The sequence below is a fragment of the Rhagoletis zephyria genome, unplaced genomic scaffold, assembly GCF_001687245.7.
Source record: "Rhagoletis zephyria isolate East Lansing unplaced genomic scaffold, Rhagoletis_zephyria_1.1 Rzeph_scaffold_02869, whole genome shotgun sequence".
Classification (NCBI taxonomy): domain Eukaryota; kingdom Metazoa; phylum Arthropoda; class Insecta; order Diptera; family Tephritidae; genus Rhagoletis; species Rhagoletis zephyria.
In genome coordinates this window covers 30,991-56,358 of record NW_016159953.1, presented here as the reverse complement: position 1 = coordinate 56,358, position 25,368 = coordinate 30,991, and the positions used below count along the sequence as shown (strand labels likewise).

At 35.7% G+C, this 25,368-nt stretch overlaps 1 pseudogene; it reads left to right on the top strand.

Moving 5' to 3' along the window:
• LOC108367938 (uncharacterized) overlaps positions 1–25,368 on the top strand; it is a 56,847-nt pseudogene that overhangs the window by 7,582 nt on the left and 23,897 nt on the right.

The following is a 25,368-nucleotide window of genomic DNA, read 5'->3' as shown; positions in this document are numbered from 1 at the left end:
TTCTCTTTTCATTCTGATCATTTATGTATACATTTGTCTATATCTATCTCGATTCGTTTTGCCTGTTACAAACAACCGTTATGTGAACAAAGTTATAATACCCTTGTGCACAAGTGCGCTCGGGTATAAAAAGGCTAAACCAACAAAATTTATTAGATTGTGCATGCTTATATAATTAAATTCTATTGGCATGACCAAAATTATACGATATCAAATTGAGACACTAAGTACTGTGTACACAATTAAGGTATTCACGTCTTCCTGGTTATAATGCTATGCATGTGTATGATTATTACTATAGCATGATTGGATAAATTTGTTGTTGTTTCATATGTTCAAAAAACAACAATATAATCCGCCAATCATGCTATTTATGCACCAGCTTTACAAACCGTGGAATCCGTGCTCTGTGCAAAGACTACGCAAGAAATTGCAAGACTCAGGGAATGTATAATGTATTTTAATGCAAATTTTTTTTTCTAAATATAGCCTTATAATCAAATATCAAGGGAGGCGTAAAGCAACAATAATTCAATAAATACAAACTACTCAAAAGATAAGCTTAAAACATCCATAAGAAAGTCTCCATATTTTTTGGAAGCCTGCACTTATTGTCGTACTCTTATAGATTCAGTGGCAGAAATATGAAAGTCACGCGGAATTCCTCGAAACTTTTCCACAAGCTACTATAGAGGAGTTGAAGAGACGCAAGCCAACTGGCTATTCTAGGCCGGACTTCGACGGCTGCGATACCCTTTACCGGTGACTAATGTAGTAAATTCAAAGATTTGATACCAATTCGACAAAACTGGTACAGCCGATTTCATTAGATGCCAAAATTCTAAAAAGGCTAGAGATATTTTTTTCAACTCCTTGACTACTTCAGTATTTGAAATTATATAAAACGGACGTGCTGACCACCCAGGAGGCAACAGCATGGAGTCTCGCACGACAGACTTACAGAGAGGAAACAAATATTCATATTATCTGAACAGCAAGGCAATCCTGAAAGCTTTTTCTCACGCATAAAAAATATATGTATTTTACTGAATACCCTAGACACCTTTTATGACATTTCTCGACTTTATACAGGAAGGTATTACGCACACTTGGAAATCCGAGCTTTTAAGTTGAAAATAATAGCATCGACGAAGTTCAAAGTAAGTTTGTGGACTTTGGAGAAAAATAAAAAATAAACTGTGACCAAAGTTAAACAGGGAACTATGCTATGAAAAGCCCTTTTCTTCCTATATTTAAACTGCAAACGCAACTTCTTCCTGTTGATTGGCGCTGTAACCTCCTTCTGGCCGTGTCAAATAAAGTCGGTCCTTCGTTTCTATGCTGTGCCAATTTTCTGTTACCAGCATCGCTATCCGTGTTGACTACTTTCAGAGCTGGACCGTGTCTGTCCATTCGTGCTGCATGGCCAAGCGAGCGGAGCTGCTATATTTTAATCCACCTCACTGTGTCCATATCGTTGTAAACGTCATAAAGCTCATCGTTCCAAAGAATCTTTTTCTAGAAAACTCCGAAAGCTGCCTTATCAGATGTTTTCATTGTCCATGCATCTGTGCCATATACCAGCACGGGCATAATGAGTGACTTATAGAGTGTGCTTTTTGTACTTCGAGAGAGGACTTTACTTCTCAAATGCCTATTCAGTGCAAAGTAGCACTTGTTGGCAATAATTTTGCTCAAACACAACTTACTTAGAGATAACGAATTTTTCTCAATTGTTATACGAACCTCGCTATAATTTGCAAAAAGGGAAGGTCTTATTTTTCCTCATTTGCGCTTAATTCGAGGATATTTAAAAGATAATAAACCTGTCACGCCTTTAGCAAAATATAACCGCATTACACTTTTCATTCGAAAGAAAAAAAAAACACGAAGCAAATATCACTGTACTTGTGACAATAATTAATCAAAAGCTTCCGGAAGCAATATGCGTAAATCAATTACTTACGCAATTCTTTCTGGCCACTTCTTGAATAAGAAAACAACAAAAAGGTGTGTTACTATATGAAAAAGAAAATTAAAACTAACCACACACAAATTAACTTTAAAAAATCAATTAGATATCAAATAGGGTCATAATTATAAACACAAAACTACAAGTGTCTCAAAGTGTTGCGGTAAGCAAACAATAAACACTTGAATGTTTTAAACATTATTTTCGCGTAATTTAATCAAACGGTAAAAAATAGACTCATTAGTGATTAATTGTCCAAGCATAAATCTGTATGGAACATGTAATAACATATTCACACGCCATAGATTCGGGTTATATTTCTGTATACCGACATTTTTATACACATACAATTGAGGAATTCACAACGGTGTCGTAAGTGTCGTATTGTTGTATGTCGTAAACTTTAAAAGCTTAAATAAATGTTTAGAGAACCTGAAATCACAACCAACTATTTTTTAACACTGCGAAAATTTATAATATGACTTTGATGGTACTTTGCGAACCTACGTAATATATTTTTTAGGCGCTTAAAGTTTACGACATACAACAATACGATACTTACGACACCGTTGTGAATACCCCAAATATGTACATATGCATATGTAAGTATATATACATTAGGGTGGTCCTTAAAACCAAACGAACGGTTTCTTAAGTCTCAATAGTTCTTAAGCGCTAATACCACGGTCACAGGTATCACATATAAATTTTGGTCCCGATTGGAGTCGGTTAAGGCATATGTCGCAAAGGGGGGGTCAAAGGTCGGATGCCTCTGTGGACTCAAAAAATTAAAAATATCGTTTTCATTTAATAACCAAAATCGATACTACTAAAGTCGAGGATATCACATATACATTTCGGTCCCTATTGGAGTCAGCTAAGACGTTTTCGTAGGGTAATCTGAACTTGACCCCTGTGCGACACGCCTTAACCGTCTCCAGTCGGGACCAAAATTAATATGCAATATCTTCGACTACGGTGGTATTGATTTTGGGTATTAAATAAAAAAAGTTTACTTTAATTTTTTGAGTCTTCACAGAGGAATCTGAAATTTGCCCCTGTGCGACACGCCTCAACCGTCTCCAATCGGAACCAAAATTTATTTGTAACTACTTCGACTATAGTAGCATTGACGTACGGGTTGAGGCTTACGAAATCTGGTGTAAAAATTTGCTTCTTACATTTCATGACCACCCTAATATACATACATACATACAAATATGAACTTATGTCAAGTGTCTTAACATTGAAATTTCAATTCAATGCTGGCAGGTAAAGCTTGCTTATTCTCGTTTCTGCATAGCACAAAACTGTGTATTCCCAAACTCAATTTGGATTTTGTTAAGGTATTTGCCAGCGGATACCATTAATGTGTTGGTAGCTATGCTGAGGGTCGTCGAGGTTGCCCAACCACAATAAATCTCTGGCCCAAGCGGCTGCAGTAATTATTTTAGAGGCACAAGCTACACATATGCAGCGGCAAACAACTACATCATTCAGTGTGACAATGGAAACGTCAACACTAAAATCAAGCGTTGCAAGGCGGCATAGATATGTATATACATAGTTGCAAATATGTACTGATTCGCTGAATGGCAATCGTCAGCGACTACCGTGGAAAATCGTGGGCCACGTTGAAAGAACCAAAATGTTTTACATACATATTTATTTAGATATCAGAGGCAGTTTGGTTACAGTTTTCTTCCAGAATGGGCAGAAGCAAAGGCAGGGTAAATATGGAGGACTTTATTGCAGTATACTCCAAAGCATGGGTTCCTAACGGACAGTGTCCGGTCAGTACAACTGTAAGAATCGAGAGCTGGCGCTAAGCGAGCCCGCAGTCAACCGAAGGCGAGAAGGCTTTGCAGCTTTGCAGAGTAGGCAGAGTAATCCAAATTTTCGAGCAGAACGTGATGCTCTTTCATAAAAAAATAATGCCCCTGGATTTATAATTATATGTATTACACCCCAGAGCTTCTTAGCCTAATGGCGTAGTAAACTGTTTGAAATTTAGCCGAAATGTCAACTGGTGCGACACTGAGCATAGCGTTCAGCGAACTCGGCAAGATACACCCTTTGCAAGAGTATACTTTTGTAAGAATTCCGCCAGATAATAGTCCCCTTTAACATAATTGGCTTGATTATTATTTCGGATTATTATATTAGTCTTATGGTGAAAACGCAACTAAAATCGATTTCACCTAACATCTACAGCTGAAGTCAACTCGTTCAATACGAAGCCTAATGGCCCCGTCAGAATGGGTACTTTGCGTACATTCCGCTCAAGGATGAAACTGACAGCTGAGTAGACTTTATGTATTTGCATAGAGAGCGTCAGATTGGTAACCCTTGCGTCGACGTACCCAACGAACGACGTTGGCCAACACTCAACTTTTGACGCAAGTAAGTCCGTTACTGCTGACAGTTGTACAACCTTGCGTTTACACAAGACAAGACAATCGTGAATATGAACTAATTGTCTCATTGTTTGGGTAAAGTAGGCGTCCAGACAGTAAACTGTCTTCGAAAAGCCAAAGACAGTGACGAAAACATCAAGTGAGGTGTGAATATATTAGTAAAAAAAGTGTGAATGTTTTGCTATTGTATCTGCAAAATGGACTTGTGTAAACCCCAAGTACGCGGCCATAAGGAACAGCTGATTTTTGTTTACAGACGCAACACCTTCATTGTGGCGTATCTCTACGTTACGTACGCCACTTCCTTCGCATACTTTTCCGTTATTGACGTACACGTACCCATTCTGACGGGCCTATAAAGGTAGTTTCCAAACTGGCAAGCAAAGTATACAAACATATTTCATACTTGAACGCATTTGAAATGAAGTGCATCTGCTCACCCAAAAATGGCCCATGTGTTGCACAAGATATTAATTAGCCTTCTTCGAATCGTTCGATTGATGCAAAAACTGAGTTGAAACGCCAGTACAGTACTCTCCTACTTTACATACTTGTACATAAATCACTCTACACCAAGCCTAAATATTTCAATCGAAAACAATTCACATGCCTTCACTTTGGGAATTGTGCCGCATCGAAAGTTTTCTAAAGCAACAACATTCATTTTACCATTCACCCTATTTCGATCTCTAATTATACATATGTATGTATGTATGTATGTATGTATGCGCGCAGGTGAATGTAGGTTGGGATAATGGTCTTTGTGGTTGCACGTTGCAACATCACAATTGTCGGTCAGTAGCAACAACAATGTGTTATTGTAATGGAATAAACCAATAATAACAGCAAACATGGCTAGAATGGCAGATGCAAAAACAAGCGTACAAAACATACTAAGTATGTACATATGTATATGTATATTTACTCGTATCTAAGTGTGGCTGATTGTTGGAAGTGCTACTTGGCAGACAGTCAGACTCAGAGGGGCAACAAACGACTTAGCTGCACTGCAATTGAGCAGGTGGTTCTCCTCGTAATTAACCCCATTTCACTGAAGCGTTGCCAGCCGCCAACAATCACAATGGCAAACAAAGTAAACAAAATGTAGTTTGGTTTAGAGCTGTCAAACTATCAACGATACTATCGACGATACTATCGATAGTGTGGTCACTTGAAACAACTATCGATAGTTTTAGTACTATCGCCACTATCGTTTCATTGATAGCGTATTCTCTTTCCTAACGCTTTTGATATTTGCACGTATTTATTGGTTCAAAGAGAACAAAAATTGGCAGCATTATTTCATGAACGAACGAATAAAGATTACCCAGGACGGTGTGCGAGAAAAAAGTATTTTTTTTTTTGCAGTGACGTAATTTTTTCGCCGCGATGTGAATGAAACGGAATGAAACCATGTGTGTGAATGAAACAACCGATTAAAAAATGACGTTATCAACTTTTTTTTTTTTTTGGGTGATCTGTTTATTTGTTTACTTCTAAAAGCGCCATTTTAGGAAAAATAAATGGATTTGGAAATATATATGAAATGGGTCCATACTATCGATAGTATCGATAGCCACCCTTAAGACTATCGTAACCATCGTTGGACTCTAGTTTGGTTCCTTGACGGCACCGGCTACTAAGCAATATCAGCTTTCGAGCTAACAGCTTTGATTTTCTGTCGTTTTGTTTTTCTAATGAATTTTCCGCCGTATAATTTGAATATAGTTTTTTTTTTTTTATGCAACATCTTTCGAAATTTCGCAAAACTCTCGAGAGTGATTAATTGGTCAGTGCATATGTACGTATGTACTCGAAAGCCAACTCCTCTTCGTGTGCTTGCAATAAAAGCTCAATCGTATGTTTCTGTGTGTGTATTATTTATTTTCAGTTTCAATATATGTAGTTCTACTTTGTATTGACCAGCTGTACTATTTGTATGGATTGTATGGATATCAAATTGATTGCTGCCAATTCATCATTGCGCGTCATTCTACTTTGAATATGCGTGCAACATTGAGTGGCATGCGAAAATCGAGTTTGTATTCATTTCGGCAGTAAATCAAAATGCGAAATCGAATACGTGAATCGTGACTATTATTGTTCTACTTAATTTGCAGACACGGTTTTGCCGAGTTCGAAAAATATTGTTTGGCCATTTTGACAATCATCTAAGATAATTCGTAAAGCTGTAACTATTAAAGAACATTTGTGTCGATATAAAATCTATTGTTTTAGCCAAAGATACGTATCATTGCCTAATTTTTTATTTGCCGTCCCAGATTAAGCTTCACTGGCTAACCAGAATGGTGAGGCTGTGGTATGTAGCAAGAGCTGTCAAAAGTTAAAATATTCTAAATGCTCTAAACTGCTCACAATATGTGGCTGTGGTTGTGGTGTATTATTTGCTGATGTAGCTAGCGAATTAGCTTGTGGCTTTGGTACTACATTCTGGTTAGCCAGTCAGTGCTTTAACTTTTGGTTAAATTCAACTCTTCACTAAATTTTCTTAGAATAGGGAGCATTCTATGATTGTTTTGACATAACAATTTTATATAAAAGGCCTTACCGACCATCGTACAGTTTCTTAAGTAAAAACACTATCAGCTGATTGCCAAAAAATGCCTACACATGTTTTTGGGTATGACGTAGAATTGGTTTACCAAGAGGTGTGTCAGCACTTCTTAAAATAAAGGTTGCTGGGAGAAGGCGAAAGATTCTGTTCCCGAAGTCGAGCCGTTGGTAAAGATTTAATTTTTTTTATTACATATGTAATCGATTGTCTAGAATGCGCTCGTCAACGGCAAACTTGTAGTGAACTCTAAGCTGCAGAGCACTTAAAGTGTATGCCGAGTACGAGCAAAAAAGTTATTTCGAGCGATTTCGTTGCCTAAAAAAAAAATCGCAGAGAAAAGTCCCTTTGTCTCGCCACTTATTGATGAACTTTGCAAAGTTTAAAGATAATAGCACAACTTGTTTGTTCTTCTGCCAAAACAAGAAACGGTTGTGTGTTAGCAGAATAAGAATCATCAGAATCAAGTGATCACAATTAAGAAATTAACTCGGTGACAATAAATTCGGATACCTAATTTTCTTTTGATCATTTGTGGCGGATTTATTGCAAGAAATTGATTTGCTTGAAAATTGGTACATTAGGGATTTAAGGATCCCTGGTTAAGAATTCGATGTCGGCTTTTCGACATTGTGGCAATCCCTATTGAAATATCAACTTCCTTACGATCTTTCACAATAATTTCGCAGTAGCTTTTAAGTGACTAAACATCCGTTCAGGGTTTGGGGCACCTTCCACAATTTTTCTTTTTGCCGAAAGAGGTGCTGGTACCAAACCTTACGTTTCTATGTATACATTTAGAAGATGCTCATAATGCACATATTTTACTCTAGAAGTAATGTGTATATATATTAATCAAAGAATTGGTTAAGTAACCTAAGAACATTTCAAATTTAATTTATCTAAAAAAATATCACAAGCTTCAGTTGTCATGACAAGAGTAGATTTTTATAAAAATCACCAATATTTTTGCCAATTTCACAGCGATCCAGTAGTGCATTTCAAGGTCATTGAGCGCCCTGTATTGGTTATAGTAGAAAACTTAAAGTTGGTATAGATATTATAAATATCAAAAGGAAAAAACTAAGGCGGTGGCCCCTTTTTCAAGGATGACATTTTTTGCCCATACAAAAATTCGACCACTCTAATGTACATACATACATACATATATTTGTGCATATGCTGACTGCACACGAACAGTGATCTATTAATGCATTCTAAACCATTTAATCGTGACTCCATCCCACGTTTAACACGTTTTCTTCTTGCTACGCTTGACATGTGGAATATTTGAAGAATGTTGTGACTGAATTAATATTAAAGCAAGAATGGCAATAGTTTTGAAGTCTTCGCATAAATTAAATATACTATACATAAGTGTGCATTTTAAAAATGCTACGAATTCCAACTGTAGTCCCCAGTAATTAGTCAAATCTCTTGCAAAGAGGAATATTCGAATAAAAAGAAATGATTTAAACTGTTTGCAAGAAGTGGATATTAATCGCTTATAAACCAATTTCATAGCATGCTCTAGCATGGAGGGCATAACGTTCCGCCACAACCACATAAAATCACCTCAAAGCGAACTTGATCGCGATCTTGATTTCTCAGACATTACCGGTCGGCATTTGCAAGCTTACACGTACGTATAAACGTTACCGGCTTGCAGTTAGAAATCGATAAAAAAACATCTGCAACATCCATCGCAGCCAAGCGCACGAGCATTTACAGCGATAGTTGGAGAATTTGCATGCCAGCAACAAATCATTTTGAAAATCTAAACAAAAAGAAATATAAAATCAAATGGAAAAGCAAAATAGAATTGCAATGGACAACTGATTTGTGGTTAGCACATTACGCTTCGGTGTGTCCATGACAAATGTTGCACAACTAACGCTAAGTGGCCAACAAAAACAACACAAGCCACATTAACAATGGCAACAAATTGCCAACCAGCACTTTAAGCGTCTCCCACACCAAACCGCACAGCCAGAATGCGAGGAGCATTCATTGTTTTGGTAGTGCTGCAAATTTTTAGCTAAATACTCGTAGTAAAGTAAGTAAGTATGTATGTATGTATGTAAAACAAGGGATTTTAAATTGTCGTCAATTTGTGGCACGGAAACTTTTCACAGCCACAAATCGTGCAGCGGCGGCGGCAAGCGAAGCGTTGGAAATAAGAATATCAGACATACATACATACATACATACATGCATACGTACTTCGTGCATAATTTTCAAAGACAATAAAAAATAAAATAAATGAAATAAAAATAGAAAACATTTTTGCTTTGCTGCCATGTATTTCGTTATTCAATTTACCGTGACTGGGGGAATTTTGGTGCTCTCGTAAGTAGCCGCTTCAGCTGACATCATCGCCACCATATTGAAGTACTCAAACCAATCAATTTGTAACACTTTATGCAAAAGATACTCTGGAATGCACGTTGACATGCATTATTTACACACACATGTACATACATGCGCACATAAAAAAAAAGTTGCCACAACTTTTAATTAGCATTACAGCGCTCGATTGACAAAAATTTAGTGCGCAGTGTTAACTGCAAGTTGCCGGATTTTATCGTTGCACGTAGTATTTTAACGTCATTCCATGCCACAGCCACAAGTAGTAGTACATATATAAATAAATATGTCACGCGCCAAAATTTAAGTAGATTTTCAACTCATTTTACCTACAATGTGTTTTATTGCGCAATATGTATTTATTGCGCATTTTTATGTGAAGAAATCATTATCGAAGGACTACATACAACTACGATGCTTACAATGTGTAGCTGAATAAAATTGAACTAAAAAAAAAAGGCAAAAGTGACAAAGAGGTCAATCAGACTGCCAATAATTGGCTATAAAACTCTTCATGCAAATTTGTGATTGCAAGTTTAATTTTTATAAGGCAATTTTGTTGTCAAAAAAATAGTAGAAAAATGAGATTTCTTCAGGTATGGGCATATATACGTACATACTTATACGAGTATACGAAACTCATACCTTATAGATTTAAACCGCAAAAAATTGCAGAAATTTTCAAATTTAATGTACTGCGCAGTAATAAAATTGCATAACCAAGCCTAATCAGTTAACTTTATTAAAGCAAGTGTATAATTTATTAATTATTCTTCAGTTTTATTTAATTAATACCTGCCGATTTCATTAATTTCTTCATACAATCTCGTGTAAGCTTAAAGTTATAAAATTCGTTCGATTTTTTAAATAAGGCAGGTAAATACTACGAGCTTGATTTAATATCTACATATACATATGTATGAGTTTATATCCATTTGTAAAATTTTTTTAATGCAAAACATAACTTTTTACCCAGAAGTACAGTCCGAATCGAAGGCACTTTGAACAAGTAATAGTACTTACATACTAAAGCAACAACAACAAACTGAAAATATTTTTTTTTAATTTTCAGACTAAAATAATATAAGCACAGTTTGAAAATGTAGATACCGAACGCATATCTGTTGCAAAGCTATAATTTTCTATCAAGTGCCATGAAAATCCTCCAAAAGCTTCTAAAATTTTTTTTTTTGCACACATAACCCTAAGCCAAGGCTTTAAGTGTCAATTCAAGATTTTGAATATGTAGATTTTGTAAACTCGACTAGAATTGCGATACGTGCAAACTTTAATAAAATGTTATAAATTTTTTTTTTACTTTCGTCCATGATAAAAACAGAGTAAGGTTGAACCGTTCTCTCAATTCGTCGGCCATGATATTTTCTGATGTTTGCCAGCATTTTAAAATCATATAAAACTGAAAACTAAAAAATTAAATTGTTCAAAATTGTTGTTGTTTGAGATTGGAAATGAGTAAATTCTAAAATTAAAATGCTTGAAAACTTCAAAAATGCTAAAAGCGTCTCCCAGCGGTTCTACCTTACTAAATTTTGTATCATGCTTTCGCCTTATTGTATTTTAAAACTATTGGACCTTGAAATAATACATATACAAGGGGGGGAGGGGCAAATTGAACTGCTGCAAACCCCTAGACTCAAGAAATTTTGCATTTTCTTCTTTTTATTCATTCGCGCTGTAACCGCCTAAGCGATTTTTGCTGAGTCCAAAAGAGCACGCCAGTTGTTTCTTTTCTATGCCAACTGACGCCAATTGAAAATGCCAAGTGAAGCCAAGTCCTTTTCCACCTGGACATTCTAATGCAGTGGGGGCCTTCCTCTTACTCTGCTACCACCAGCGGATTTCGAGTTGAATACTTTCAGAGCTGGAGCGTCGCTGTCAATTCGAACGTCACGGCCAAGCCAGCATAGCCGCAGTATTTTCGCTCGCTACACTCTGTCTTTATCGTTGGCAAGCTCATACAGCTCATCGTTCCATCGTCGTCTGTATTCGCCATCGGCAACGCAAAAAGGCCCGTAAATCTTCCGCAACATCTTTCCCTCGAGAATACTCCAAGAGCCGCCTCATCGGATGTTGTCATATCCATGCTTCTGCGCCATATATTAGCCCGGGCATGATGATGATTAATCTACATTTATCTTTATAAAAGCGTTCCGAAAATGGGCTAACATCACCTCTGAACAGAGCAGTATTAATCCACTTAAGTTTAGAGGTCTCTAGTGACACATATTTTAGGATGGACTGTCAAAAATACTTTGTAACCGCATTTTGCTTACACCGCAGCCGTTATAATTATAACTTATTTAAATAAGTTAACTACATTTTAATAGTTTTTATGTGGACAGCTAATTATATATATATATATATATATATATATATATCAGCGAAGTGATTGTAAGACAAGAGCAATTACATGCATATGTATGTATGTATGTATATTTCGAAATAAATTAAAAAAGGAGGGTACTTGTAGCAAGTAAACGTTCAAAATAATTTAAATTACAAACGAGTGTAATGATTTTTTTATTACCTGTAAAATTATAATAATTTAAATTATAAAGAAGAGCTGCCAAAAATGCCAAAGGCAAAATGATGTATGTACATCCAGATTGTATCTTTAAACTGGGTAACATCAGCGGCAACACTTTAGCCCAGAAAAAAGTGTATGTATGTATGTACTCGTTTTTGACCATCACATATGTATTTTGTGCCACGCTTTGCTTGATGCTAAACGTGTGAGGGTTATGTGACGTGTTATATGTATGTACATTAGTGTGCGCGTTACTTGTATGGAGAAAATTTGTTTGTAAGCTAGAAAGCAAGATTCCCCCTAAGTAGATTCGTTTGGTTATAAAAATGTGATCTGCGAAAAATTATCAAAATCGGATAACGGTGAGACGTGCCTCAAAAGCCCTAAAGTTACATACGCTAATTCATTAAATTTTACATAAAATAGTAAGAAGAGCTTAATAGATTTTTGCAGGCTGATCTCAAGTATGGTTATGTCATTTTGACATCTCGTCAGGTTTGGAAGTTATATAGCCTTTACCAGTGTAGCTTAAGGGCGCTTGAGGCACTTCTTTTCATTATTCGATTTTGAAAGTTTTTCTAAGAGCACGCAGTCTTGCTTTGAGGGTAAATGTTTAAAAATAAGGCTCACACTAATGTACATGTATGTAATTATGTTAAAATGTACACATATGTATTTACACACAAGGCTACAAGTGTATATTTTTGATTAAATAAGTGCTTAATAACTGCTTGTACAAGCACTTACATGCATATGCACTTAAGTATGTGAATACATATATACACGTTCTTCATTAAACTAAATAAACATTTGAATTATGTAATGTTTACACACATTTTTTATTAGTTTCATTTGTGTACAAAAATATGTAATTTAAAAAAAGGGTGGGAATACTATTACATAGTTGTTTCTAAAAACTTTACATCGCTTTGGTCATATGCACTTGAAATCATTAAAAAGTGTTTTCAGTTTAAGTGGAAAACATAGTATTTTTTATGAAATTTGGTAGTTACGAATCGGACAAAAAAAAAATTAAAAGGCATTACGTCGATGTTTTTAAAGTTATAGTTGTTTCATTGTGACCTTGGACTTTCGAGATTTGTCTTTATCTTTGTATACGCGTTTGTGGTTATTTAAAAAGATAATTAAAATTTTTATAGTGGAAAATCTTGACCATATCCGCAGTTATATGTAAACTTGTTTAAGTACTATCGGGTCGTGGCCATCCGCATGGGCTGAAAGGAGTTGATATTTTTCAGCCAAGGACAGTGTTAACAAATACCTTCTATCCTCTTCTTCGTCTTCTTTATTGGCGCTGTATCCGCTTAACTGATTTTGTCGAATTGTACATAGCTCATCCGTGGTTACTCGTCTGCGCTAGCAGAAGCCAATCAAAAATACTACGTGAAGCCGATCCTTTTTTTTACGCAGTTTTTTTAACGAAGAGGATGCCTTCCTCTTGCTATGTGGTTTCGGTATCGAATACTTTCAGGGATAGAGATTTCGTTTCTATAAATGGTAGATAGGCTGAAGTGGCCGCTGAGCTGAAAGCCAGCACACCTAGGCTAGACGGAATGCCCATTATAATACTGCAATTATATAGAACCCCCGCTCCTTTTTATACCAGTTTGCCGAGTATATAAAACTTAGCAACTGCCGTATTCCAAACTTAGCTGTTGCGCTCACCTAAAAATTATGTATCCAAAAATGTGTGTCTCTTTCTGCCGAATTCAGGGCAATCAATCGTGGCAGCTTCGGCAGAAGCCATTGTGGTGGACTAAGATGCATTCTGCATGTCTGTCTATCCAGATGCATCCTTTCAATAATCATAGTAATTAGTGTCTCCTTAGTACGAGTTTGCAGAAAGCGAGTGGCATGCTTGTCTCCGTCCAAGCTGGTGAAAGTAGAGTCGAAGTATGTCACCATATCCCAGTACCCATAGCGGGTTTTACGGCGGTGATTTGTGGCCGTTAGAAACTATTACCGAATTTATAGTGGCAGAGTTCACTGCCTTAGGAGCTGAGTATATATGAATCGGTTAATTATCAAACGGGTTTAAGTCAGCATTTTTCCGACATGCCGAATTTGATGCAGTTTAACAAAGCTCCTTCACACTTTTTGGGAACTAGGCAGATTAATCTTAAATGCCGATTCGAAGTAATGAGTTCGTCCAACCCTTTTGCATAGAAGTATTAAGCACTATTTTTTGTCAAAATATTTTTTACCAATCAGGTGCTTCATCTATGTAATGTGGCCTACAATTGAAGCCAACTTCCAAAGAGAACTCCACGTCCTTTGTTGACGAAGAAAAAATAATATAAGGTGTCAAATAGATGCATTTTGTATTTGAACTGCGTTTCGCACTGCAATCAATCAAATTTAAAATAAAAATCGATTGATACGAATTCATTTTTTGCACATCTATAAAAAAAAAAAACAGTCAAAAAGTTTTACCAAATAAATCATTTAACACACTTCAATGCCGTTCCAACGATGTCATTTGCGCAAGCGTGACCGCATTTGAGTCTTCCTACTGCTTCTCTGTTTTTTTGCACTAGTATGTACCAATGCGCGAGTATTTAAGTGCTTAAGTTTTGACTTCTTAACGCTTAAAGAAATTTTGATGATTTTTTAATTTGAATTCACACATACGCGAATAATTATGTATGTGAGTAAATATTTGGCATGGCTCACTTGCCATGCTGTTTGCAGTACTTATAACCGATATTTACCAATCATATTTATTTACGCAGACCCAATTTAATGACTGCATGGAGGCTGTGTGTGTTTGCCCAAATTTATGTCAAGGATAGAAAGTTGAGCAGCTGAACAGCTAAAACATGAACACCGACGCGCATGCGCAAAAGACAGGAACGTTAATATTTTGTTGTAGTATGGCTGTAGTTACTCATTATGACAATTAAAAATGGTATTGGCCATAAAGTTAATTGGATAAGAGGCGCCTCGCTGCATAGCTCTGCAAGGCGCATAAAAAATATTTTACTGAACAACAATTTTTATACATTTATTTTTATTTATTTAAATGGGTTAAATGAGTGCTTTATAATGTATGCAATTCAATGCATCATAAACACAAGCTGACCAAAAGTGAACCCCGATTTCCCTCTTTCTTTCAGCCTCCGCCGACTTTCAGCTGGATGAAGCGGAAATCGCGCGTCAAAATCAGATTACACAACAAATATTTGCCAAGTACTTAGAGCGACGACGCTTTTCCCACATCGCAGCACAAATGAACGCATACCCACCATTTCGGAAATACTACCCAAACCCTCCTCATCCACAACGCAACGCCCACGACCGCGTGGCTTCTCCTCCGCTGAAGCTTTCCGTAGTTTCCGACGTGGCGGTGCTACTGCGAAAACATCTGGACGCAAGCGATATGGCAGCGGCGGGCAAAAACAAAACCAACGACAAAGAGGTGGTGGCAATGGTGCTCATCGTCAACAATTAGTCGAAGCGCCTGAGCCCGAACCTGAGGAACAAGATACAGAACGATCACTACAAAAGCCCGACTATTATACGGACATCAATGCCGACGACGTCGATGAAGTAGTGGCCGACGATGGTCAAGAATCATTGCAAAGTGTCGAATCGGAACAACATGATCAGTACTATAGCGATGTGTTCAATCGCGATCACAGCGAAAATGAGATTGACAGCGGTAAGTGGTGATAAAGTAAAATAATACGTTTTTTTTTGTAGCTTTAAAGTTCATACGCAAGCAGTATGCAGTTACTGGGAAAAATACGTGCTTGCACTAATTTGCATATAAAATTCTTGATCAGCGCACTATTTACATACATGCGACAGTGATCGAGTGGCTAATCGCTGATCGTTGCGTTAAAAGCTTTGATGCCTTGATACGGAAGATTACGTGTATAGCGCGCTCTCGATCACAAGCCCAAGCGCTAAGCTAACTGGCAGCACCCATAAATTTACTGACAATTTAGTTGGTTATTTATTTAATAGACTGATATTAATCAGTAACGCTTGTCAAGCTTGGAATTTAAATGAACTGTAGCGCTTGAGTAAAAAGTGCATAGCAAGCGAATGAAAGATGCTCAAAGACACATTGAGATGCGAAGATAAATTAAAAATAAGCATTAACTAAAATTGATATATATATGTCTCAGTTACTGACATTAGTGATTCAGCCTATACACATGTATGTGTGCGATTATGAACCCCCTTGCAATATATCTAATGTATGTACATTAGACTGCATCACTCCCCATACAAAAAATAATCGGTACTATTTTTCCATTGGAATTATAAAATCTACTACATTTTAAGACGTCCACCAAAATATTTCGGAAAAATATTAAGATTTAAGTGAGCTGGACCGATTTGAAAATACCTCCAAAAATGGTTTTTTTTATGAATAAAAATAGTTTCTTAAAGATTTTTTTTTGAAAAAATCCCCTCATGACAAAACGGTTTAAGCTTAAAATATTTGCATAAAATTATTAAAAAAAAATTAAAAATTGTGTAAATCATTTGTGGAGGTAATCTTAAATCGGTCCAGCTCGCTTAGATCTTAATATTTTTCCGAAATATTTTACTGGACGTCTTAAAATATAACNTAAAAATTGTGTAAATCATTTGTGGAGGTAATCTTAAATCGGTCCAGCTCGCTTAGATCTTAATATTTTTCCGAAATATTTTACTGGACGTCTTAAAATATAACACATTTTGTAATCCCGACGGAAAAACCGCAACTTTTTTTGGTGATGCAGTCTAATGTACATGATATCATTTGTTGCTGCATGCTCGGCTTGAGCGGCTGATTTTTACAGTTGACAGCTTATACTCGGCCATGTCATCGTACGGTTTTCAGTTAAAAAATTCTTCAAAACCGCATCGACATAAAAAACAAAAAGAAAACAAACAAAATCCATATGCAAGGTTAATGTTTCGGCAACGATCGCCGGTATCTTTACTTACTTGCTTTGTCTTTTATCGCACTTTTGCGAACACGCGCTGACATTAAGTTCATTCTGCAATAAAATTAACATTCCTATAAGTATGTATGTATATAAAATCACGTTACCAGTCATAAAACGCAATGGTTGTGCTCAGCCAACGGCCGTAGCGACCGATGATGATGCGCCCAACGCTTTCCGCTCTCAGGCTCCGGTGATCAGGTTTCGTCGTTTTTTGTTTATTTTCCGCTACAGCAGTACTAAGGAGTAGACTTTTTCCTCATCAGATATACATATGTATGTATGTACTTACGTGCGTGAAAATTCAATTCATTGGAAGCTGTAAGTAGCTGCTTAAAATGCTGGAGTATCGTTCACGCTCCTCAAGGTCGACAAGAAAGCGCACTTAATCGCAAAGATAATATTCGGTGTAATTTTCTGGTTCTCAACAGCCTTTGTTATTCGATTGCATGCCATAAATTTGTAAATTTCAACTGCTAAGTGATTTATTTATAATTTCCGACATTCGGTTGCCCAAAAATCGGTGCATGTAATTGAACCCAAGTTTAAGACTTTTTTTCTTGTTTGGGTTAAGTATATGGCCGTATCGGTTGATCAGGAAAATATTTTCCAGTTATAGTGCGAACAGAATTTTTTTTATGAAGAGTAAGCAGTAAACGTAAACACTGTGCATACACAATTTAGTGGTAGTAAGTAGAGGATATTGTCGTAGCATATTTACAAAAGTCATCAATTCTTAGCCAAACAAAATAAAAAACACTTTGAGGGAAAGCAATAAAATTGTACCGGGGGAGTAGTAGCTTGTCGGAAAGTCAATAAATGGGAGTTCATCGGAAATTCGCCATAAACTTCGAATTTAGTACTCCATACCGCTGTAGTGTAACTATCATTCAGAAAGCAGTCAATTTGGCGGCCTAATTGTAGGACGTAGTTTTGGAGCTTATCTGATAAGTCAGAGGAAAAGGGTAAAAGGCTATAGCGATGCTGAAAAAACAGCGTGGCGGATGAATTGGCTAAGAATAGTAGACTCGCGATTGTCTCGCTGAGAAAGTAGAAGGTTTACTACTCTTAGACAAATGAGCTTGATATCAGCTCGGCAAGCGCTGGGAAAAAACAGAACAGTTGCAAAAACGTCTGACAACTGTACAACGAACTGCACTTTTTAAATATCCCTGAGTAGCTATAAGGGACGGACAACCGCCTGTTCTTTATGGCTTAGCAATTTAATGTATGGAGGCACAATAAAAGACAATTGTTTATAAGTAGCCCAAAAGTGCATCTTTATTAAAACTAACATAACCTTTTTCCTTAAGGATCTTAAATTTTTGAGTTCTTTACTTGCATCGATCGATGTGGAACTTAGCTTCTTAGCATACCTAAAACGGTTTAAAACATTTCGAATTATTTCTGATTTATGCATATATCGATCTTAAGTGACTCATGTCTCTAATCTTTGTCTAATCTATGTCTAATCCTCACTACTTACTGTAGTAATCCCAGCTACTTACTTTAGACATGGATTAGACAATGATGAGGAGTAAGGGATTTTATTTTTGAATTTTGAATTGTCGATATGATGTATATATAACTATATTTAACTTCTCTAAACCTTCCCTCACCCAGCGTTTATTTAACTACCCTTATATAGGCTCCTTACATTACTCCAATAACTACAATTTAACCCAATTTGTAGATCTTATGAAGATCTCAAGAAAGTAGTGGTGGAGCGACATACATAGTACACAATTTTCTACACTCTCGATGTCCTCTGCGGCAACTTTACGGTTTTCATTTGACTAAAACCCTAAATTGGTGCGCTTCTATGCTTCAGCAGTAGTTTTTAGTAACCAAGAAGTAGAGGTTGCACTAATCGGAAGTGTGGGCTAGATCACCTTCAATTTAATGTAGGCCAGATGTGTCGTGCTATCCTAGACGTCGGTTCTGTAGATAAATTAGATTTTCTATAAAGTTTTTATCCAGCCAGGTTTGCAAGATGATAGCAGAGTACCCTCTTTGAGAGCGGCAATGTTCGCAGAGAAGAAGGTTCTCTTCCTTCCCACTTCATCTGTCCAGCAGCTTTCCGATATACATATAGTGACGAACAAAAGTATCGGCACACTGAATTTTTCGCAGTATATGCAAAGTTTTTTATTCTAATTTATTTTCGATAATTTTTTATAAAAACATAGTCCATTTTACACTCAGGAAAATTTATTAAATTTGCACACTAATTTGCAACATTTTATTCAGAAAAATTCTAGGTATGCAGTTTTATAGCCCATTCAAATTTAGTATAACAAAGTGCAAGTTTGAAGTCGCTAGAAAATCGCGTTGATTTTTGACAATTTCCTTAGAGGATATTGACTACGTGATAAAAACCTAAGCCCCCCGCCCCTCACTGTGACCAAGCGTGGTATTTTGCAGATCCCCTCCCCCCCCTGAACACGGCACGTAGTATGTTTTGGTTAACTTATTCCTTAACTGTAGTTCTACGTATGGGACAGTTATATTATTCCTAAAACAATGACAGATGGTTTTTAGAACACATTCCACCAAATTGTGAAATTTCGTTTCAATGCCAATACCGATACAAATAAGTAAAGTAAGTAAATAAGTAAGCGAGCTTTCGCAGAAAGTCAATTAGTTCGAATCTTTATCACAATAAAATATTTTTTGACTGAATGTCGCATATGAACTTTAAAAACGTTTAACGGTACTTGCCAATTTGTTAAAATTTCGTTTAATTAATTGCAATTTAAAATTGGTAACACATTTTATTGCTGCAAAACGTTTAAATAATTTAGCGTATTTAAAACAAGTACTTGACAGGCATTTTAAATTCATGAGTTTATATTTATTAGTAATTTGATGTCCAAAGAGTCGACCACTAAGAAAAAAATTTATCGGTTTCTATTAATTGATCTAAAATTTTCAGAGCGAAAACCAGCTGAATCGGCAGCACATAAAAGTATTTATGGCTTTCTAGATATTGCTAATTTTAAAATTTTTAATGTTCGCACGTATTGCATTTTTATGCATGTATGTGTGTACATGTATTTTCGAGTTGTAGCACTGCAGTAAGAAATTATCGAGTTTGGTCTGCCAAAATATACGACCACACTTATAATCATATTTTTATTGCTTATGAATTATTAAATAATTTAATATCCCCATAAGACGATTACAAAATAAAAAAATAAAAAATAGTAGTTAAGTATAATTTAAATGAACCGAATAATCGAATAGAGCTATAAAAACTCAATATTATCTTGCTCCGCGAAGCCGAAACTCTTTATAATTATTATAGGCAGAGAAACCGATGATTGATCATTAATAAACGGCCTTGTAATTTAACTGGTTAATATGTATGTACGATATTTTTGTGAATAAACCGCAGAAATTGGCAAGGCATTATACATATGCAGAATACATGTATGTATGTATATGTGTAAGCTATTATGCACATATAAATCCATTACTTTCCTATTGGATTTGAAATTGAAATTCTTAGTAAAAAAAAGTTTACTGTTATATATATGTATATGATCATATTGTGGATTTTCTTCACATCTTTTGGCTAGTGATCTCACTTGGTCGCCCACTGGAGTGCACATCTGGGCAGCTCCACAACCTCGCTTAAACTCAGCTACCCAATATTCAACCGTTACAAAGGAAGGAGCAGACTTCCTCAGAGCCGAGATGGACGGCTTTGAGATAGTTCGGAGATGTGGATCTTTCAGATCAAAGTATTGTATCATATAACGATGACCGATTTTTCACATGTTCGCAAATTTACTGAGAGCGTTCACGTTTCTGTTTAAAAAATAGTATTTCACGCAGGTTATCAATTTTATAATTTAAGTGGTTGAAATATGGTATTATCGTAGACAGTTCTTTTTGTTTTTTTTTTTTTAAATGACACGTATTTATAAGGCCGGTTCGGGTCTGTACAATATACTCATTGAAGATATGTATGTATATACTAGGGTGATTGACTCGGCTCGGAGTTTTTTATTGAGCAAACCGGTTTTGTTCATTTTATACAAATCTTGACTTCTCAATAAAAGTTTTGAGATTTTCAAAGTTTTCGACGCTTTTTCCATTTTAAGGGACATCCCTACTTTTTTTTAATTATAGATTGGCGCTTACACATATGTTAGTGTTTGGCCGAGCTTCTCCTCCGATTTGTAGCGTGCGCCTTGATGTTGTCACACAAAGCGGAGGGACCTACAGTTTTACGCCGACTCCGAACGGCGATTGCATTTTTTTATGGGAAGCTGTTTTTCATGGCAGAAATACACTCGGAGGCTTTCCATTGCCTGCCAAGGGACGACTGCTGTTAAGAAAAAACCTTTTTTCTATTTTTTTTTCGATGTTGCTTTTACCAGGGCTTGAACCCAGGCGCAGCGGAGTGGAAGCGCGCACTGCTTACCACTACACAACAGCGGCCGACAATATCCTAGGTTATTTGAGGATGAACAGTATACCATATTTGATTCCAATAAATTAATGTTTAGCCAAGCTTATCCTCCAATTTGTGTTCTGCTTCTTGATGTTGTGACACAAATGGAGAGATCTACGATTTTTCTCCTCGTCCGAAGAAGCTTTTTTATGGCAGAAGTACACTCGGAGGTTTGCTATTGTCTACCGAGAGTCGACCGCTGAACCATGGATCTCCCGAGCAGCAATGGACGTATCTAAGCACTCGGCTACGACGGCAAGAGCACTACTCAAATCTGAAAAATGTCAGAAAAAAACACAAGAAATTATTAAACAAGTAAGAAAGTCTAAGTTCGGGCGGAGCCGAACATTAAATACCCGGCGCAATTATTAAATATATGTTTTCCACCTTTCCGAAAGCTACCGCTACACGATAATCCGGGGTGTATAAATTTTAAGTAAATTAGCGTCCTTAAATTTCGAAATATTGCAGTTTCAAGCATTTCTGAAATATACCGTTATATGAAAAGCGGTCGTAATTTTAGTCCGATTTCAATAATTTTCAACGTTTTGCTTTTATGTGGCAAGCACAATAACCATACCGAGTTTGGTACAAATTGGTGGAACGGTTACCGAGATACATATATGTGATCATAAGTGGGCGGTGCCACGCCCATTTTCCAAAATTTTATCATAAACGTATTTCTTGGTAGAGAATTGTTGCAAGCATTAATTTTGAATAAATTAGCTTTAATATTTATTGATTTATCGAAGATTTCGTATTTCTCCAAATTACCGTTATATGGGTGGTAGGCGTGGTTATTGTCCGATTTTAAAAATTTTCGGCCATTTGGTATGCTGTAGCAAGACTAACAACTGTGCCAAGTTTGGAAGAAATTGGTGAAGCGGTTACCAAGATATACACATGTAACCATAAGTGGGCGTGGCTACGCCCATTTTCCAAACATTTATAATATTCTTATTTTTCGTCTAAAAGTTATTGTAAATATCAATTTTGAGTGAATTATCTTCAGTAGTTACTAAAATATCGCAGTTTTCGTTTTTCTGAAAATTACCGTTACCTTGTATAAAAATGTTTAAATAGGCGGACCGTGATTTTTTCACTGATGTTTATTTGTTTTACTTTTGAACTTAAAAAAAAACGTTCAACTTATTTTGCTTTGCTCTTTTCGAAATCTTTACTGTTAATAGTTTTGTTGTAATTTTTGGTCATGACTTTATACCAACATAAGCAATTTCACTGTATGAAAATTATGTAAAATAAGGCGAACAATATTTAAATAAATATTAATACGCCACAATAGTATTGACAAATAAAACCGCCTTATCCGGATTTTCTTAGTCAGCCTTATCCTGAGTTTCGCCCGGAAAAAAATTCATCCGAAAATTTTTCTTCCACCCATAGTGAATACACGGAAACAAAAAGTGAAAAGTGAACCGGGTTTTTTTCAAACTTAAATTTTTCGAATAACTCGAACCCCGGTTTTGGAAACGGGCAAATAATCCAACATCCTAGTATATACATATGTATGTAAATATATACTATACATTAATGCATGTAAGTAGTTTGTTCCGGGTAAAAAAATTAATTATAGTAAAAAAAAATTCAATGAAAATTAGTAACATCACAAATTTTAACTATGAACAATATTAATATTAATAACAGACATAGGTATGTATGTATACGCATAGTAACGAATGTAGTTAAAAATCAAAATTACTCACAGCATTTGTAGCTACGAGTCACAAGCATTGAACGCAAAACTTCAAGAAACAGCAACAATGAGTCGTTCGAAACGATCTGTGCATAAACTTAATTTTAGAATAAATACAATGAATTTATAAACTCATAAATTATAATTTTTGGTAGTTTTATTGCTGCTATTCGTCATTTAGCAATCTCAATTACGTCAAAGAAATAATTATTCTCTCAAATTGTCTTAAAAAAAAGGAGAGAGATATAAAGAATTAAAGTTTTTTGTTTTAGACAGCTAAAGTTACTATATTTTCCTCTACCACAGCGAATACTTTCAGAGCTCGCTCCCATACGTAAGTACTAGAGACCTGCACGAGTAAGTAAAAATATAACAAGTTAATAATCGCCGAATATAAATAGAAACTATGCGAATACTTGAATTTAAATTTGACATCGTAGGCAAAGATCGTTTTACTTGGTAATAAACCAAGGTACATTGAACAGGTAGTATCAGTAGAGCAGCTGATTTGATTTATTTTCAAATTATTTGGTCTCGAAAATGTCAAATATTTTTAATTTTTTCTCACAAAAATTCTGAATTGTTAAAATCCATTTGCATGTGAAACCTTTTTCCATACAAAACAAGCGATTGAATAGCAGCTTTTGGAACGTTCGCCCAACTCAGCAGCACAACCGCTGATTACTGGGCCTTGCAAAGGATGGATCAATGCTTCGAGAAGCAAACAAATTTACTAGGAAAGAAAGTTGCATCAATTTTTATTTTTTCCAATTTCAATTTTTTATTTTTTATAATTTTTTGTATTTCACATGGCACGCTTTGATTTAGAAGAAAAAATTCAGAACAGTTTTTGACACTTTCGATACCAGAAGCAACAACAAAATATACGCAAATGTTGTTTTTGCTCTACTGATACTACCTGTTTAATGTGCCTTGGTAATAAACGGATATTTTTTTTTCATATCATTATTTTCATAAGAGACGTTTACGATGAGCGAAGTTCCATTTGAAATATGTGTCTAAAACGACAAAACTTAAAAATTTATTGAAAAGTGTAAGAATTAAAGAAAAAGAAAAATTATACGCCAAAACAGAAGTGCTAAATAGAATAAAATCGGGCGAATATTTCGCGATCGGAGCAACAGGCTCCAGTCTTCCACAAGCTTTAAACAAACTACAAATTCCTGAACGCCTGAAATATTTAGTTCTGCAAAGCGCATTTCATGGGGCAGAAGAACTTATTTACAAAGTTAAAGCTTGGATGCAATTTTATTTTATGTACGTTCTCAACACATTTGTCTATTATAAAAAAATGTTTTATAAAATTAAATAAAAAGTTCCATAAAGGTTGTTTTTTACACATAATTCATTTTGTTTTCAGTCGGAATATTATTAAATCTTTTGATTTATTTCATTATTAATGGCGATGTCTCAAACATGTGTATTTGTTGCATTTCGCTTAACGCCAAAATAGTAAAAGTCTGATGCTACGATGTCGCATCGGCAGAATCGGCATCGTGTGAGATATTACTAGTACTCGTACTCTTACGATGTCGTTCAGATCTCTAGTAAGTAAATATGAGCGTACGACACGTCGCGACATAGTCTAGCCAGTTTAGCTGAGGTATTTTAATTCCCCATACTTAATTGGCCAATAAACTTAACTCACTGTGAAATATCCAGTTTATATTATATAGTATTTTTATCTTAAATAGTATACCGAAAAGTTTTCTAAATAGTTTTTTTTTCACTTGCTGAACAGGTTTACTAATATTCGACAGTTTCCTTCGCTCAAATTGAAACAATGATAAACCGTGATGAAGTTCTATGTTTGTAACTGCTGGCTCGATGGATAACGGTGTATTTACATGTATGTACATATAACCATGTATGTAGATAACTGGAACTTAACTTGAACTTTGGACAAAAATTAGGCATGGATGACATGGCTTGACATCTATAATGAGATAATTAAAATCTATATACAGCGTGGCGACGAATAACTGTTACCCAGTTTTTTTTGAGAAATAAAAGGGTCCTTTATAAATTTTGCGAAAAAAGTATTTTATTGTTAATTTTCCACAGATTTTACTTTAGTTGTATTAGTTAGTTTTTAAATTTTAATCCTTATCTACATTTGCCAGCAGTGTAAACTTTGAGAGAAAAGTTCATTTGGCACGCAAGTCTTTTTCAGGTGTATTTTTTCTTAGGCTTTGTATAAAAAAAGTACAAAAAAGAAAAAAACTGTATAAGGTTGGTCGAATGAATGGCCGTCCTAGTCACCAGTCCCGAGTCTATTAGATTTTTGAGTATGAGGCCTTATTTTGGACAGAAGGGGGAGTATAAGGGACT